The sequence below is a fragment of the Lissotriton helveticus genome, chromosome 4_1 (assembly GCF_964261635.1).
Source record: "Lissotriton helveticus chromosome 4_1, aLisHel1.1, whole genome shotgun sequence".
In the NCBI taxonomy this organism is placed as follows: Eukaryota; Metazoa; Chordata; class Amphibia; order Caudata; family Salamandridae; genus Lissotriton; species Lissotriton helveticus.
The window spans coordinates 917,472,889-917,491,593 of NC_136063.1; positions in this window are offsets into that span (position 1 = coordinate 917,472,889).

Below are 18,705 nucleotides of genomic sequence, written 5' to 3' on the forward strand. Positions count from 1 at the left end.
ACCATTGATGAAGGGGAGAAACCCGAAACGCGTCTGGCGTTTTAATGAAGAGATGCCCAGTGCCTGCCGAAATCGGACTGCAGCCTCCAGTTTAATAAAGTGATATTTAACCTACCTGTGCGGCTCTTCCACCTGTGGCAACCTTTTCGTTTGATATTGAGTAGCCAGCCTGGTCGCAGAAGAGCTCCGCCGCTTTTGCGGTTCCGTGGTGATACAGAACTGTGTTACCGGCATAGTGTGAGGCAAGGCAACAATTAGATGGCACGATATGACAGCCTTTTTTTAAATGGAATTGAGCACCAACCCACTGGGGTAATACATTGCAACTTGAGAAGGGATCTACATTGACAGACTCACTCGAGTAAAACCATTGTGCACTACGACATCCAGGAGGCTCTGCGAGCCACGCCCACTAAGGCAGGAGTCAGTAATTTAAATCTGGTGCACAGATGACTGTTTGTTCCTCGCAAGTAGCGCCATTGATGAAGGGGAGAAACCCGAAACGCGTCTGGCGTTTTAATGAAGAGATGCCCAGAGCTTGCCGAAATCGGACTGCAGCCTCCAGTTTAATAAAGTGATATTTAACCTACCTGTGAGGCTCTTCCACCTGTGGCAACCTTTTCGTTTGAAATATATATATATATATATATATATATATATATATATATATATATATATATATATATATATATATATATATATATATATATATATATATATATATATATATATGTGTGGCCCATCCCCTGCTTCATTGACTCTCAGGTCGACGTGGCTGTGATGGTAATGGGGGACCGGAGGAGGCACTTGTCAGTTGGAACACCAAAGCAGGGCTGACATCACAGTATCCCGAAGGTTTCACGCTGTTCCTCGACCAGCCCGCAATGACATTGTTCCAATCCAGTCATTTCCCTGCACCGAGGTTCCAGACATCCACTGAGTTGCATTCTGGGACCTGCAGTCCTGTGCCACACTCGGGACTGCTCTCAGGTGCGAGGACTTCATCAGAAGGGCGGAGCCAGCTTGCACTTACAAGCGTATTAATGAGGGACCAACAGGCAGCTTGTTATTTCATTTCACTCACGGGACGCTTTGGGCGCTGAGGAAGGCAGTTAAGCTGCCGAAATGCATTCGCAATCAAACCAATAAACAAGCGTCTCCTACCTGTTCCTCCTGGGAATCTGTCTTCTTTTTTCGGGAAGGAGGTTTGTGCATCAATTCAGCGCCACCCAGGGACGCTTTACAGAGACCCCCATCGCGCTTTGGGAGTACCAGCCTCACTGGGATATTGGACTCTAGTAGTTCTTTTGTGTTGCCAGCGGTAGCTGGACAGGTTGGGAGCCCGCCATCGAAACCAAGGAGGAAAGCCGGCAGTTTTGGGATTATTAATCCCATGCTGAGTAGGGCTCACTGTGGCCCATCCCCTGCTTCATTGACTCTCAGGTCGACGTGGCTGTGATGGTAATGGGGGACCGGAGGAGGCACTTGTCAGTTGGAACACCAAAGCAGGGCTGACATCACAGTATCCCGAAGGTTTCACGCTGTTCCTCAACCAGCCCGCAATGACATTGTTCCAATCCAGTCATTTCCCTGCACCGAGGTTCCAGACATCCACTGAGTTGCATTCTGGGACCTGCAGTCCTGTGCCACACTCGGGACTGCTCTCAGGTGCGAGGACTTCATCAGAAGGGCGGAGCCAGCTTGCACTTACAAGCGTATTAATGAGGGACCTACAGGCAGCGTGTTATTTCATTTCACTCACGGGACGCTTTGGGCGCTGAGGAAGGCAGTTAAGCTGCCGAAATGCATTCGCAATCAAACCAATAAACAAGCGTCTCCTACCTGTTCCTCCTGGGAATCTGTCTTCTTTTTTCGGGAAGGAGGTTTGTGCATATATATATATATATATATATATATATTACCTACTGGTTGTCGCCAGTAGGTAGTTATAGTTTGGAACTAGCGGGGGGGCGAGAAAAAAGGGGGTCCCAAAACGTGTTTTCCTCATGACATTTTCCATAGGACCTTTAGCCAGGGCTACAGCCCGAAAGGCTGAACGGAATTACACCAAATTTGACAAAAAGGTAGAGTTCTGTTCGCAGATCACACTTTGTGTTGAATGGTATAAATCCGTTCAGTAGTTCCTGGGAAAATCATAAATAAAATCATAAGTATATCTAGAGGAGCTTACCGTACTCTGTACTGTACTCTGTACAGTACGCTTACCTTCCCGAGCACGAGCTGCATGCTGATTGGATGTCAACTGTCTTGCAACATTCCAAGTCAGGAAGTGTTGGCAGCTATCTTGTGCCTCGGTAGAAGGGACCCCCAATATGCAATGGGAATTAGTTCCCCCTCTAAAACACGCGCCAGAGGGCTGTGTTGCAGAATGGTGTAATGAAGCCACGCCCCTTTTTACACCTCTCTGCAACGCAGCCCCCTGGCACATACTGGAGGTTCTTGGTGTGCAAGTTGGCCCCCAGGGACACCCAGTATGCAAGGGGACTTAATCCCCCAACTTGGAACACATTACGAGGCATGTTTGCACAGTGCTGAAGGTAGGGGGCGGGGCTTGAGGTGACATGTGTGCAAACACGCCCTGTGCATTGTTTTAGGTTGGTGAATATATTCCTCTTCAATCCAGAGGTCCCCTAGGGGCCAACTCGTCCAACGGGTACCTCTAGTGAGTGCCACGGAGCTGCGTTGCACAGTGTTGTAAAAAGGGAGCGTGCCCTCTGAACACCTCTATGCCACATAGCTCCTTGGCGCAAACTGGAAGTACCTGATGGGCTAGTTGGCTCACAGGTGACCTCAGGATTGAAGAGGAATATATTCCCCAACCTAAAACGCGCCACAGGGCGTGTTTGCACATATGTCTCCTCAGGCCCCGCCCCTTCCTTCACTATTGAGCAAAATATTCCTCTAAAATCAGCCGAAGTACGAATTCCGATTTACTCACCTGTTATCACGAGAGCCGTCAGTGCTGTTTCTTTGAGCCCAGGACCGACCCTGAAAAGTAAATGTAACCATACTTACAGTAACTTGAATTTCCTTCCATAGGCAAACATTGACTGGTTTCACATGGAAATTTTTCCAAGTGTGGAGTTTTGGAAGTTAAAAAAATTCCTGTAAAATCAGCAGAACTACGAATTCCCATTTACTCACCTGTTATCAGGAGAGACCTCAGTGCTGCATTTCTCAGCCCACTACTGATCCTGAAAAAAGATTCTAATGGTAGTTACAGTAACTTGAATTTCCTTCCATAGGCTAACATAGAAGAATTTCCAAGTGAAACCAGTCAATGTTAGCCTATGGAAGGAAATTCAAGTTACTGTAACTACGATTAGAATTACTTTTCAGGATCAGTAGTGGGCTGAAAGATGCAGCACTGAGGTCTCTCCTGATAGCAGGTGAATAAATCGGAATTCGCAGTTCGGCTGATTTTTGGGGAATTTTTTTAAGTTCCAAAACTCCATACTTAGAAGAATTTCCAAGTGAAATCAGTCAAAGTGTGGTTTTGGAACTTTAAAAAATTCCCCAAAAATCAGCCGACTATGAATTCCGATTTATTCACCTGTTATTAGGAGAGACCTCAGTGCTGCATCTTTCAGCCCACTACTGATCCTGAAAAGTAATTCTAATCGTAGTTACAGTAACTTGAATGTCCTTCCATATGCTAACATTGCCATGTGTAATGGTGTAAATCCCTCCAGCAGTTCCTGAGAAAATCATAAGACAAAAAATATATATATCTATAGGCGCGCACGTGCGCGAATCGGGTGTGCGCGAGTGGAATTCTGATTTGCTGTTAGATGTCTGTCAACATTCCAATCGGTTGAAATCAGGAAGTGTTGGCCGCCATTTTGTGTCCGAGGCAGAAGAGAGCCAAAAACAAAAGTGGAAAACGTGAAAAGGGGGCAGGGTAGAGATTCCCTGACCCCCTAGGTCTTCTCAGAGGGTCCCTGAAGGACCCCTGAAGGCCCAACATTTTTTTTTTTTTAAATCGCGAGGTGCGCGCACGGTGCACGCACCCTCGAGGCAGAAGAGAGTCAAAATCAAAAGTGGAGAACTGGAAAAGGGGGCAGGGTAGAGACTCCCTGACCCCCTAGGTCTTCTAAGAGGGTCCCTGAAGGACCCCTGAAGGCCCAACATTTTTTTTTTTTTAAATCGCAAGGTGCGCGCTCGGTGCACGCATCATCGAGGCAGAAGAGAGTCAAAATCAAAAGTGAAGAACGTGAAAAGGGGGCAGGGTAGAGACTCCCTGACCCCCTAGGTCTTCTCAGGTGCTCCCTGAAAGACCCCAAAGGCCTAAAAAAACATTTTTATTTTTAAATCGCGAGGTGTGCGCACGTTGCACGCACCCTCAAGGCAAAAATTCGGGAGGTGCGCGCACGTTGCGCCCACGTCAGAAAAAAAAAAACCCAAAAAAGTTTGAGTGTTTAGATGTTGGTTGGCTCTAAAAAGAGCCGTTGTGTTCATTGAGTGTTTTTTTTGTACCTACAAGTAAATGCCGATGCAGAGTCTAAAATTCAAGAGGAAGACTCTGTTTCCCACATCTGTGAAATGTACACCATCTCCTCTATAAATGCCTTGCATGTTGTAACGCAAGTTGTTGTGCTATATAGAACCCATACCATAGTCTTTGAGGAAAGCAGAAACAGACTTATTCACATGTTTCCTTGCTTTCTCAATCTGTGGGCAATATTGGTTTGACCAGTTCCATTTTTGCCTTTGGCATATATTAGAATATACAAAGCCAGTTCATGGAAAAAGTGACATCAATTGCACTAAGGTGTCCTTTAAAAGCATTTCCAGACCTACCCCAGTCAAAGTGTTTAGGTCATTGCCACCACAGTGCACAATTATGAGGTCAGGGTATGGGAGATGCAAAAAGGATTTTACCAATGGCATCAATTGGTGACATCTCAATCCTCTCTGGCCAATCCACATAATATCCACATTTGGTAAATCAAGGTTGAGAAAGCATCTATTTGCTGCATACCTTTCACTCCATTAAATATAGCTGTGTCCTACAATCCACACTCTAAGTATCTTGAAGGGAGATCTAGTTGTACTCAGATGGGCTCTGGAAATGAAATGGCATTATGAAAAGTAGGAGTTTGGAAAAAATAAATGATTGGTGGTTTCTGTAAATTCAACATTGAAAACTAGGGTGCATTTTACTGTTTTTTTTAAGGAGAAATGCTAATGGTTGAGAGAAAGTGATTGAAAGGAACATTGCACAGGATTCGCTGCTGTTTTGAAAAGTCAAACACCCTTGCTGGTTAGTTATGCAGATGAACTTTTGACCTGTGTGTTCAGTTAGGTGTCTATGGAGTGTTACCATGGTAACAGGCAGAGAGAGCAGTGGGGGTAGGTTGAATTTTGTGAGAGATTGAAAGTGTTTCAATGTACAACCAATTAAAATGTTAGTTTTGTTTTGAATTTCTGTGGGAAGATATTTGATTGGTTATCTTCAAGATTAGAGTGTAAAATGAGGGAAGCTATGCCATTTTGTGCTTGCTGTCACTGGTGCACTGTTCACAGATTCTGCTTAAGAAAATCTGCTGTGTGATTGACACTGTTCTAAAACTACAAAAGCATTTTTAAAGGTGAGGTGTTAATTTGTAAGGGGGTCTATGTTGTGCAGTTTAAGTTAAATTGAAAAATGTATTCTAATGTGGAAGCTGGAGTTTATTTGAACAGAGTCTAATTTTGAATTTGGCTGCTTTGGGAAAAAATATTGTGAAAGGAGTATTTGGTATGTTGATGTGTTTGAGGAGATATTCTTTGCAGTACAGTGCTGTTGTTAAAAATTATGTACGAGCCTCTTTCACTGTAGTAATCATCATTCCATCTTTATTTCGACAATGTTGTCATGAAAGAAATACATTTGATTAAACAGTTTAAAAGGAAGTTAGTACATTACATCCGAATACACTAATAAAAATGCAATCTAAAATCTATGTCATCTGATACCCAGGAAGCTATTTCATCGCAACCCAAAAAATGCCAGTAGACATAAATGAATACATGGACTGCTAAAAACCCCTGCCCATCTAGATTTCGGAGCTCAAGCACCCTAGCATCAGTGCAATTATTTCTACTAGATCCTATTTCAGACAGAGTTCACATATTTCCTTCTAATTGTCCACATGGCTGCTAAAAAATGTAATACAGCAAAAACAATTAGAGGAGAAAGATCCGTTTTCAATATTCTGTATGCATGCAGCCAGTGCATGATCCCCATATTTTTTGCACAGTGGAATAATCCACTTCTTTCTGACTTTTTGATAGATAGGGCAAAAAAACATGACATGCAATTAATTTTCAAGCTCCGAGGTGCACCCAGGGCAGTTTTTGAGTGACGAAGGACACCACTTGCTCGTAAAATCTCTGATTGGCAGAGAACCGTGCCCCTATTGAAAAAACAACTTCCTGGCAGCAACTGGACTAACATCGTCGAAAACAGACTCAAATTTATAACAATCTTTAATCATTAAAAACGTGGCGGAAAGAGTACCAATTTAGGCGTTCACTAGACAAGCGGTTAAATTGGTTTCATGGTACAAGTTGGCCAGATACTTGCGTGATACATTACTGCAAGCATACTCTGGGTCGGACCACATGGGTGCAAGACCAAGTCTCTCAAATTTCTCTCTTATATACTTTAACCATGGGAGTTTCCGAGCGTTCGGAAGTCTTAAGACATCCAACAGCTCTTGCCTATAGGTCTTTAACTCAGGGGTAACCCAGAGTCTCCTCCAGAAGGTTAGAGGTTTGAGGCCCAATTCTTCATTTATGGGTCCAAGGCCCAGGTCCAGCCTGAGCGGCAGCAGTAGTGTACTATGAGGCAGTGCTACCAACTGTCTTAAAAATCTGTTCTCCATGGCGGCAATCGCGGGTGCACACTTGTGACCCCACAGTTCGCCACCATGGATTACAGTCCCCTGTGCCTGCAGTTTATACATTTCCAGGGGTGAACCAATTGGTTTAACGGCAGATTTATTTAGAAGCTTGGTAATGGCCCCCACTTTTTGGGACAGCTTAAGTTGCAGTTTTATTTGATGTTGCCCCAATGTCATATTTTCATTTAAGGTGAGACCCAGATACTCAAACGTCTGAACTCTTACAAGGCGGACTCCACCTATCACAGGACTTGGGCGAGTTGTTATTGGGGGGTTGAAAACCATATACTTAGTTTTCATGGTATTATTTCCAACCCCCGGTCCTGGCAAAAAAGCACAAAACCATCCAAGACTCGCTGGATGCCCATGGGGGTCTTAGAGAGCAATAAGGTATCATCCGCGAACATAATCGCGGAGATACCAACCCCAGCAAGTCTTGGGGCATCGCTGTTGAGGACCGCATTCAGGTTGGAGATTACCCCGTTGACAAAAAGGCAAAACAGGGTGGGCGCCAAAACGCACCCCTGTCTTACCCCCTGCCAACGGGGAATCTAGATGACAAAGAACCATTTTTGTACAAAAACAGAGCTCCTTTTCCTGATTTTATACTTTAAACATGGTATGCCTATCCCAACCGGGATGACCACCTATGTGATAGAGATTTTTGCGATATTGTTTAGGTTACCAAATTTACAACTGAAAATATCAAACCCATCAGTATCATGGAGGACCATATATGAATCAAAGACTTAATAAAAGCTAACAAACGTCAGGGCCCCAGAAAGGGAGTACCATTCTCCGACACATCCTACACGAGTAGCGAGTCAGAGAATGAGACCACAATGGGAAATCAGACTGAGATAGAAGGGGAACGGCCAAATAAACAAACTAAAGACAGTCTGACTTTTTTAGACAGACGCAAGGGAAACCAAAACCAAAACCCAACCCCGAGGGGACGTGGGAGAGGGAGAGGAAACTATCAGACCAACCAGGGCCAACAACGTCCCTACATGAGAACAAGGAGCCAAAAAACATGGGATTAAATCATGATACGAAAGCACCTATAATAAATTTAGCAAATAGGGACATGACTAAGGAAGAAATTAGTCTATTAGAAAAGGGACTAGGCTACGCCATAGCGGGACCACCGGACAGATTCACATTAGAAAGAAACCTCCAGCATTTAATACGGAAAATTAGACTACAAAAATTTTTTGAGGGCAAAGAAAGAATGCCTACAGACAACAAATCTGGTTTACGCCCTAAGTCTCTTTGGACTCCATTGAGTTCTATGGTAAATAAAAATGTAGACACTTTTGAAAAAGTAATAACAAGAGGACTTGAGGATATATTAGATCAAAGGATGTGGGTAAAAACAATCTTACCTTGGAAGAGAAAAAGGCCTTGCAAAATCTAGAAAAAGATGATAAAATCACCATTAAACCCGGAGATAAGGGTGGAAGTATAGTGGTACTAGAGACAACAGATTATGACAAGAGGATGAATTATCTCCTAGATAACCCTAACCACTATACAAAATTAAACATGGCAGAATGGCAGGATTTGGGGAAACGGATTAAGAGCCTACTCCTACTAGCCAGAGAGGATGGCGTAATCAATCAAGAAGAATTTAATTTCCTCAATAATGAAACTCCGACAATCCCAGCTATCTATGGGTTACCCAAGGTACATAAGGATATCAATAACCCACCCATGAGACCAATAGTCTCTAGTCTAAATTCCCTCACAGAACCACTTAGTAAATATGTGGATAAATTTATACAACCATTGGTTGTAATCCAACCAGCTTATATAAAAGACACGACAGAAATGATTAGAAAAGTGGAAGGAACTGAATTTAACCCCTGTACCCAATGGATGGTCACGCTTGATATAGAAGCGCTCTATACAAACATCCCCCAAAATGACACCATTAAAGTAATTAAAAAGATGCTGACAAATGGGGAGGAAGATCTGACAGAGCACTCAACCTTTATAATAGAATGCTTAGAGCTTATCCTTAAAAATAACATTTTCCTATTTAAAGAGAACATGTATAAACAAACCAAGGGGACCAGCATGGGAGCTACTTGTGCTCCAAGCCTGGCGTGTTTATACGTAGCGGACTTTGAGACAAAACATATTTTTAACCCTATGGCGCCATTCTTTGAAAATATCCAAAAATGGTCAAGGTTCATTGATGACATTTTTTTTATTTGGCAAGGAGATAGAGAGGAGCTAATAGAATTTATCACATGGCTGAACTTAAGTGATGAGAACCTGAATTTCACCTCCACGTATAGCAACGAGGAGTGTGATTTTCTGGACATTAAAATTAAAAATGTGGATGGTGCTCTATCAGTGGAACTTTTTACAAAACCATCGGACCGCAACACAATGCTCCACTTTGACAGTCACCATCCAGCGACCCAAATAAATAATATACCTTTCGGACAATTCTTACGGGTGCGGCGAAATTGCACCACCAAAAAAGAGTACGACAAACATGCGAATGTTTTGATAAATAAGTTTGTCGAAAGAGGTTATCCAAAGAAAATGATAAAAGAAGCCTACAAACGGGCCAAATACTACAATAGAGAAAGTTTATTCGAACCAAAAACCAGACAGAGTAATGAAACTAAACCTATTGTATTTGTGACGAATTTTTCATGTATATCCAATAAATTAAAAAACTGTATCAACAGTAACTGGAAATTGATAAATGACCCAGGCGAAATACCAATACCAAAACCTATTTTTGCCTTCAGAAGGAATCGCACAATTAGAAATTGTCTAGTTGAAACATATCCCAATAAAAACAAAAGGAATTCAATTAGAACAATAGATGGGTCAATACCAACAGGCAACTTTGCTTGTGGGAACTGTAAAAATTGCCCATCAATAATACTAGGTCCAAGCATAACTTATGGTAAAATTACACATATACACAAAGAATTATTCAATTGCAGAACCAATAACGTCATATATATGATCAATTGCCCTTGTGGGAAAGCCTACATAGGAGAAACTCAACGTGAGATCAGAATAAGGATAACTGAACATAAGTCAGCCATCCGTACTAAAAAGATAACAGCACCTCTGGTGGCCCACTGGATGGAGATGGGCCACAAAGTGGAGGATTTACGGTGGTGTGTACTAGAAGGAGTCAGTCTAAACAGGAGAGGAGGAGACTCAACGAGAAAACGTAGACAAAGAGAACAATACTATATGTCTAAGTTCAGCTCCTATAAAACAGGACTTAATAATAAAGAAGAGTGGGAAAGAATACTCTAGCGCACATTTCAGTCAAGTTTAGACACATAAGATCTGGATTAAATATAGGAGATAAGGATGATGGAGTAGCCCGAAACATAATCATTCAAATAGAAGGTACTGAGACGCTTCATAATTCTAAATACCATTCCGATGAGAAAGCAACCTCTCCCCATGTAACTAAGTGTGAATTTGGGACTAAATGAACTCATAGTGGACCTACTTTGTTAATGTAACTAGAAAATACTGAAAGGAAAAAAAAGGGAATATACCAGAATAATAACAAAAAAGGGAATATACCACAATAATGAGAAATAGAGATGGGGTAGCACCATACATAATTATTTAAACAGCAGACACTGAGAAACTCCATAATGTTAAACCTCGTCCCAATGATAAAGCAACCTTTCCAGATGTAACCAATGGTTAATGTGGGACTGTATGAGCACATGACACCTAATTTATTAAGGGAACTAAAAAATACTAAAACGGGGACACAGCGGTATGATAATATATGTAGGAAAAAAAACAATTGGATACAGTAATTTAGGAAGGTGACAACAGACCACCAAGGTACGCAAGGGGCAAACAGAAATGACATTAAAATATAATAACATCAAGCGATGTTCCCCGAACCAAGATGGGGCGCACTTATGGTGGCAGATGTAAAAAGACGCCAACCAATCGCATCACATCAAGCGATGTTCCCCGAACCAAGATGGCGCGCACTTATGGGGGCATATGTAAAAAGACGCCAATCGATCGCATCTTAGCCAGAAAAATATAAAAATAAAATAATCTAACAAATTGTAGGAACAGAGTAGACGATCAGGAATATAACTGTAGAAAGACCCGAAAGACGCCAAAATATAAAGAAGGGCGGCGCGAGGTAAAATACGGGCTCCCAATCCAAAATGGCGACCATGAGAGAAGACGGGGAGGATCGTATAACCACAGACTATCGTTCCTAACACACCGAGAGTAAGCAATAAAAGAGGAAACGTGGCACAATACAAGCTGGGGCAAAGAATAGGCTTAATTTTAGAACAAAATTGCAGAGTCATAGAAAAGAATATATATTTTTAAAGAATATTGCCAAAAATTCTTTTGGAGCCCAACATGCACTATTTAAACTAGTATCATTTGAGATGAGACCTACAATGATAAAACAAAACATAGGGAGGGTGAACATAACAAGAATTAGGATCAAGCCAAGATAGATGATAAAGAAAGAAACCCACTACAAGATGGCGACCGTAGTTAGGACGCCCAACAAATGACTAAACGAACAGTGGCCAGGTGTAACTAATCGACCAATCTTTGACGGTATAAATACCAGAGAGAAACAAGCCTGATTAGATCGAGAAGGCTCAGACGGAAGGAGGACGCCACGCAGTTCAGCTCCCACCACCAAGTAAGTAGAAATGGGGAAAATAGTACATTGATAGCAAGTAAATATCAAGGATAGACTCTTCTGACATAGTTCAAATATAATATTTGTTTCTTTAGAGTTGCCAGCCAAGTCATAAAGGCTTCAACTAAAAGATTGCCAACCCCAGAGTGGATCTACATACAAAAGAGTGATCTAAATACAAAGTAACTCTTGTCATACAGTGAGGTAAGAATCTAAAAAATAATGGGACATATCTCAGTAGGCTAAGAGAAAGAACAGATTTATTAATAAGATAATTTGATCCCTAGACGAAGCAGGGAGAAGCAAAAGGGAAAGGGAGCTCCCAGAGGCGTCCTCCTAATGATCAAAGGAAATTTGGAAATAGGACCGGTAAGGAAGCTGAAATCCAACTATAAAATTACTGAGTGAAAATTGAAGAGTTAAGAACCAGTCTGAGTATAAATAAAAAACGTGTCTTTTTGCCTTATAGTATTGAAGTGGTAAATTTCCATACATTCTGAGGAAAAACCAAGAATATCGAGTTTTTAAGGTAATAAATCAGGGGCATAACCAAAGCTCATACCTAAGACAACAGAGTATGCAATTAAAAATTTAAATATACGGTTTTCTCTTTTTGCCTTCCCTAAAAACAGAAATTTTAAACAGACAAAGGGAATGAAAAATATGAGCAGATGTTAAACGGACTCATAAGAATAGAGAATATAGATCCAAGGGAAAATTACCTGGGTAAGTTGAGAAATTTATATGGGCGGTAATACACAGTTAAGTAACAGAAAACTTAGTCAACCCCCAGGGTCAGTATTAATGGATCCATGAAAAACGAGTAAGCAGACACAATGAAAAAATCTGAGAAAGGGGTTTGGGAGGCACTGTTCAGTAGAGGAAAGAAAACTGAGTCAGTCCTTAGTGTTAATTTAATAAAACACACTGCCTTAGTATTGTCTCGCCCATGAGTCAATCTGTCTATAAGACATAACAATAGACAGTGAATAATGATGATGAAATCTTTTGTGAATTTTGCAGATTCAACTGTATGGGTTACCAAATATTAGGGTACAATTGATGATGAACAATGAAAGTGTAATTAATGTTATAAAATGGGACCTAACGAGATGTATTATGATATATGTTTTTGTAGATGTGACAAATCAGGGAACAAGTCCTGAAGAAGGTGCAAGAACAAAAGGGGCACCGAAACGCCGCGTCGACAGTTTGTTCCTAAAAAATATATTGCTCTAAAATTATGATGTATGAATATGTTTGTGGTAAACATTGCTGCACAAGCAATTTTTAAACTATAAATTGTTTTTTAGAGAGTGTATCATAAGTATTATTGTATTAAGTGAATATATATATTTTGCATTGTTTTTGTGTAACAGAATTGTGGTATTATGATTTTTTAGACATATTTTATAAATAAATGAATGACAAATTTTTATTAAGTCTTTGATTCATATATGGTCCTCCATGATACTGATGGGTTTGATATTTTTAGTTGTAAATTTGGTAACCTAAACAATATCGCAAAAATCTCTATCACATAGGTGGTCATCCCGGTTGGGATAGGCATACCATGTTTAAAGTATAAAATCAGGAAAAGGAGCTCTGTTTTTGTACAATTGTTGACCCAATCCTTTTCCTGTCAGAAAGGGTAGCTCCCTACTCACAACTTTTCTGAAAGAACCATTTTTCCCACACCTGACCTGTGCGAAATTCTCAGTGTGCAGTCGAATTATTATATTCAATAGAGCAGGAGGAATGCCCAACTCTGAAAGCACACTCCACAGTTTCCGAAGTGGGACTAAATTGAAAGCCGCACGAAGGTCCACAAAGACAGTGTAGAGTGAGCCACCCTCAATCACAACAGTTTTCCAATAAAGCAGGGTTAAGCGAAAGATCTGCTCCGTAGTGGACACATTCTTTCTAAAACACGCTTGATATGGGCTTAAGATGTCAAATTCCTCCATCCAATCTAGGAGGCGATCTAAGATCAGCCTCGAGAATAGCTTTTGTGGGACATCAATAAGGCTGATCGGCCTGTAGTTGGCTGGGAGCAGAGGAGAGCCCTTCTTGAAGATAGGGACTATCTCTGCTCCCAGCCAAGTACTAGGGACCGCCATGCCTCCCAGAATGGCATTGAAAATTACCATTAGGTAGGGGGCCCAGACCCTGGGTTCATGCTTAAAAAGATCGCCAGGCACCTTATCCAGCCCGGGGGCTTTACCAGGCGGGAATTTAGAAATAGCAGCCCTCACTTCTCCCTATGTGAATTCAGGCTCAGTCATTTCTAAATTAGAACGAGGAGCTAATCCATCTTGTGCCAGGTCCTCAGTAAGATTTTCCCCCTGGTACAGAGTGTGAAAATGTTCTTCCCACACATCCGCAGAGATGTTAGGGGCTACAGCCGATACAGGGTTGTCCGACCCCATGTTCACAATCAGCCAGAACTTCCGAGCATCTCTTGTTGACTGAGCCGATGTTAAGTTTGCCCAGTTCTCGTTACCCCACTCAACCTTGGCATGATGGATTAGCTGGCAATATGCTACCCTCCTTTGCTTTATCAGTGCCCTGTTATTATTTTGTTTCACAGCCTCAAGGAGTTCAGTTTTCGCCGTTCTACAAGCCTTATTGTACCAGGTCGGTTTATTCCCAGCTCTTTTCCCTCTAGACTCTGGGGGATTAAGAATCTTAGCTAAACTGTTCACTAGGTTCTTATTCAGTTCTCCTAACTTAACATGCGCTTCATGCGGGGGGGTATTGCAGCTTTAGGGCACAAGCGCCCTCCAGTACCGGAATTACCCGAGCATACAGCTCTGCCACTAGTTCCGGATGGGTAACCAATTTGTCCCATCTAACCCTTCGCCTGTTGTTTGATAGGAGAGCCCTGTTGCCTGGTCCGCACTCTTCACTGCTGCTATCGATGGGAATGCCTGGGGATAGAAAGTGTAGGATCAGCGCATTGTGATCACTTTAACCCCTAGGTACCACCCTAAAATCAAGGACCTTATACCAAGCACAGCACTCAACAAAGACATAATCCAGGCGTGATTCTTGCCCTGGTTTATTAAAAGTGCACTTTGAGGGGATATCTGATTTTACACGGCCATTGCAGCCCCTAATTGAATGATTCAGGGTCAGGGCCATAATCTGTACAGCCAATGGCGCCCATGACCTTGGAGGGGGGCCCACCACTAGGGGGATTTTGCAGTGCTCATCCTCCTCCTGACTTGCACCTTCCATTAAACCCGCGAGTGGCTCAAAGTGAGAGTTAAAATCACCCCCTACCACTACTGTAATCCCCTCTGGGATCTTATTTAGAAGGGAGGAGAGCTCATCAATGGTTTTGGACTCTGTTGTGATATTCACAGGTCTAGAGTAGATATTGACCAAAGCGAGTCTAGAGCCATTCAGCCACTCTAGGACCACACATTGCACATCCTCTGTTCTAGTATCCATAACCCTCGCACTACAACCCAAGTGGGCTCCCACCCAGATTGTTAGCGCTCCCGACGGTCTGCCCTTTCCCCCCCCACCTGGCTGGGACTGAAAATGATGCAAAACCAGATCGAAATTGGTCTTCCCTAGCCCAGGTTTCCTGGAAGAGGCAGACGTCATTCGCGTCTATAAAAGAGCCCCACTCAGGGCTTGCCACTTTATTACCCAGATCTGCCACGTTCCAGGAAAGGATTTTTAGTGGAGTATAATCTACTCGCAATCGTTGGGCTGACGAGGTGGCTTCAGCCTCAGTTACTGGAGTAGGAGCTCTATCGGTTTTTGCTTGCCCTGTAGCTTCTCTGTCAGTAGAAGGCTCAGATGGTTCAACCGCCAATATCCCTGATTGAATATTCCTCCCACTGTCTTCTTCCCGACTGGTATGGTGATTCAAGGCACCCCTCCCCCCAGGACGACTCACTACACCGGCTTCATAGTGTAGTCAGTCTACCTGGTCCAAGCAACTATACCTATTGGTGTGAGAGTAGTGGGTGGTCATAAGAATACAAATTGGTCCTGAACCCTCTAGTGTGGCCCCTAAATCCGACCCTTGTCCAACCCTCTTCCAGCCCGGGATCAGGTTGCATGTTTACAGGCGGGTAGAAGAACGACAATGGGAGCAACTGAATAGCAGCGGCAAAGAATTGTTTTTAAAGCAATGTGCATAGCCAATCAGGCCTTCTGGCACAGAGGACCGGTAATTAGCCACAAACTTATTACACAGTATCACCCTAGGAAAAACCTCTGATCTAGCCAGGCCTTCTTGGCCATAGTTCCCAGAATAAAGAGAGCAAGAGCTGGTGGCAGGATGTTCTCTTACAATGCCGCCAGACTGTAGGCTGCACAGTAGGTAATGGGTTAGGTGATAGATTAGAGATAACGTTAGTTGTTTGGGGGGCCACGCTAGCTTCTATGGGACCTACGGGATCTTTATTAGTAGAACATTTATCTAATTTCGCCTTTTTTCCACCCCTTGCCTGTGGCCCACGTTTTCTTTTTGGGACAGCCCCTTCCCGGATTCCTTGTAGGTGAAGAGAGTTGTGCCTATCACCTGATGACACGCTATTATCGATAAATGCACAGAGATAGCCTCAGGGATGACCGCGAGGGAATCTCTATGCATAACGGGGCTACTCCTAAGCTCTTGTAATACAGATGTTATTGTTTGATCAATGGTATTAAAAAGAGCAATAGGGGATTCCCCAAGCTTTTCAGGGGTTTTAGCATTAGCAATTAATCCCAATGAAGATCTTCTAACATTTTCAATTCCCTGCGAGAGCCGTCTTTCTAAGATGGTTAATTCATTAGTCACAAGTGAGTTTGCTCTAAGCAGAAAATTGTCTAAAGTACCTGCCACCATGGTACTCGACGCCGTGGCTCTGCTTCTCATTTCCCGGGTAGACATAGTAATTGCTCCACAAAGATCCTTCAGCCAGGAAAGGACAAAAGCATGATGTACACGAAATCAAGCAAGCAGGAACCAAGAGGGTTGGCCCTGTCCGGTCTTGCTCGGTCTGTAACGGGCTAGAACGGGCCCGGCACGGGCCCTCGCGCGTTCCGTGAAGCGGAGGGTGTGCCCAGATATATACGGCCTGGAAGGGGCGGGAAGAGGCACACAGCGCCTAGTGGCAAGGGTTGCTGGTCCTCGCAGTCCCGCGGATATGCTTGTAGCTGGCCCAATGTCCTGCAAGCAAATGAAGTCCTCGAGCGGCTACCGCGAAGCGGGGGCCGCGAGGCGTTGTTTTATTCCGGCGTGGGAGGGGCAGGAAGAGGCACACAGCACCTAGTGGCAAGGGCCGCTGGTCCTCGCAGTCCCGTGGATATGCTTGTAGCTGCCCCTATGTCCTGCAAACAAATGAAGTCCTCGAGCGGCACCTGTGAAGCGGGGGCCGCGAGGCGTTGTTTTATTCCGGCGTGTGAGGGGCGGGAAGAGGCACACAGCGCCTAGTGGCAAGGGCCACTGGTCCTCGCAGTCCCGCAGATATGCTTGTAGCTGCCCCAATGTCCTGCAAACAAATGAAGTCCTCGAGCAGCACCCGCTGAATTGCAAGGCATACTGTCATGTGTCTAAGATCACAGTGTAAGTCAGCCTTCATTGCAGAAACATGTGGCAGAACAATTTGCTTAGTAGATGTGTTTTAAAATATGGCAAAAGATGTAGTCATGGAGTAAGTCATTCCTTATGTCAGTTAGTGCTATAAATGTGAAAGCAGCATGAGTGTCAGGCCACTGAATTCCCAAATAATCTCCATGCTGTGTGATAAAGATCATGGGTGTGCTGTAGAAATTGCATACACACTTTTTCAGTAGCAGGTACAAATTATTTCAGTTAATCCTCATTTCTACATTCTTAGTCCCACCTTGAGCCCTTGCATTGCCTGTATTCCACTGCACTGACCAAAAATGTGAAACAGCACTCCTAGCTAGACTGTTTTTTCACTGTAGTAATCATTTTGCTGAATTGCAAGGCATACTGTCATGTGTCTAAGATCACAGTGTGAGTCAGACTTCATTGCAGCAGAAACATGTGGCAGAACAATTTGCTTTGTTGATGAGTTTTAAAATATGGCAAAAGATGTAGTCATGAAATTGTTAAAACTAGTTTTGTATTATCTATTAGTAAAAATAATAAACTGAAGTGTTTATATTTTTCTGCTAAGTACAGCAACATTAAAAAATATATTAAGGATCAAAATCAGAAGAACATTGAAGTCACTTTTGAAATTTCGAACACTTTGATAGAGGACTTAAATGTACCTTTTGTGGACAGCAGCAATGAAGAACAACCTATTGGTGCAGGAGATATAGCCTGTGATTTTTTGGATGAAAGTTTGGACAATGAATTCATGGATGCATTAGATGATGTTGAGTTTAATGTATCAAGTTCAGAAGTAGATGAAGATGTTACTGAAATTCCTGATGACATCATGCTTGATGTTCTGCTACAATATGAAATGTCACAAGAATAAATGTATAATTAAAAATTAAAAATGATTTGAGAGAGTCTTCTTGTACAATTGTAATTTTTGAACTAGTACCCAAGTTATTGTGGTATAAACTGAGTCTTACAGCATAGTTTTTATTTCCAGGTGTATATTGTTTGACTTTTAGCAAAGTCTCTGTGATTGTTGATTTCCTATTGTACAAAGGTATTCAAGAGAATGATTTCCTATTGTACAAAGGTATTCAAGAGAATGTCTGTTTGTATGTACTGTGGTAAAAAAATGAGGCTATTTGTGATCTTAGACACATGACAGTATGTCTTGCAATTTAGTAAAATGATTATTACAGTGAAAGAGTGTCTTGCTGGGAGTGCTGTTTCAGGGTTTAGGACAGTGCAGTGGTGTTCAGGCACTATAAGGGGTCAAAGTGAGACTGAGAATGTAGAAATGAGAATTCACTAAAATGATTACTACATGCTACAGAAACAGTTGCTATGCAATTTCTACAGCACACCCAGGATCTTTATTACACAGCATGGAGACTTTTTGGGAATTCAGAGGCCTGACACATATGCTGCTTTGGACTTTATAGCACTAACTGTCCTAAGGAATGACTTACTCCATGACTCCATCTTTTTCCATATTTTAAAACTCATCAACTAAGCAAATTGTTCTG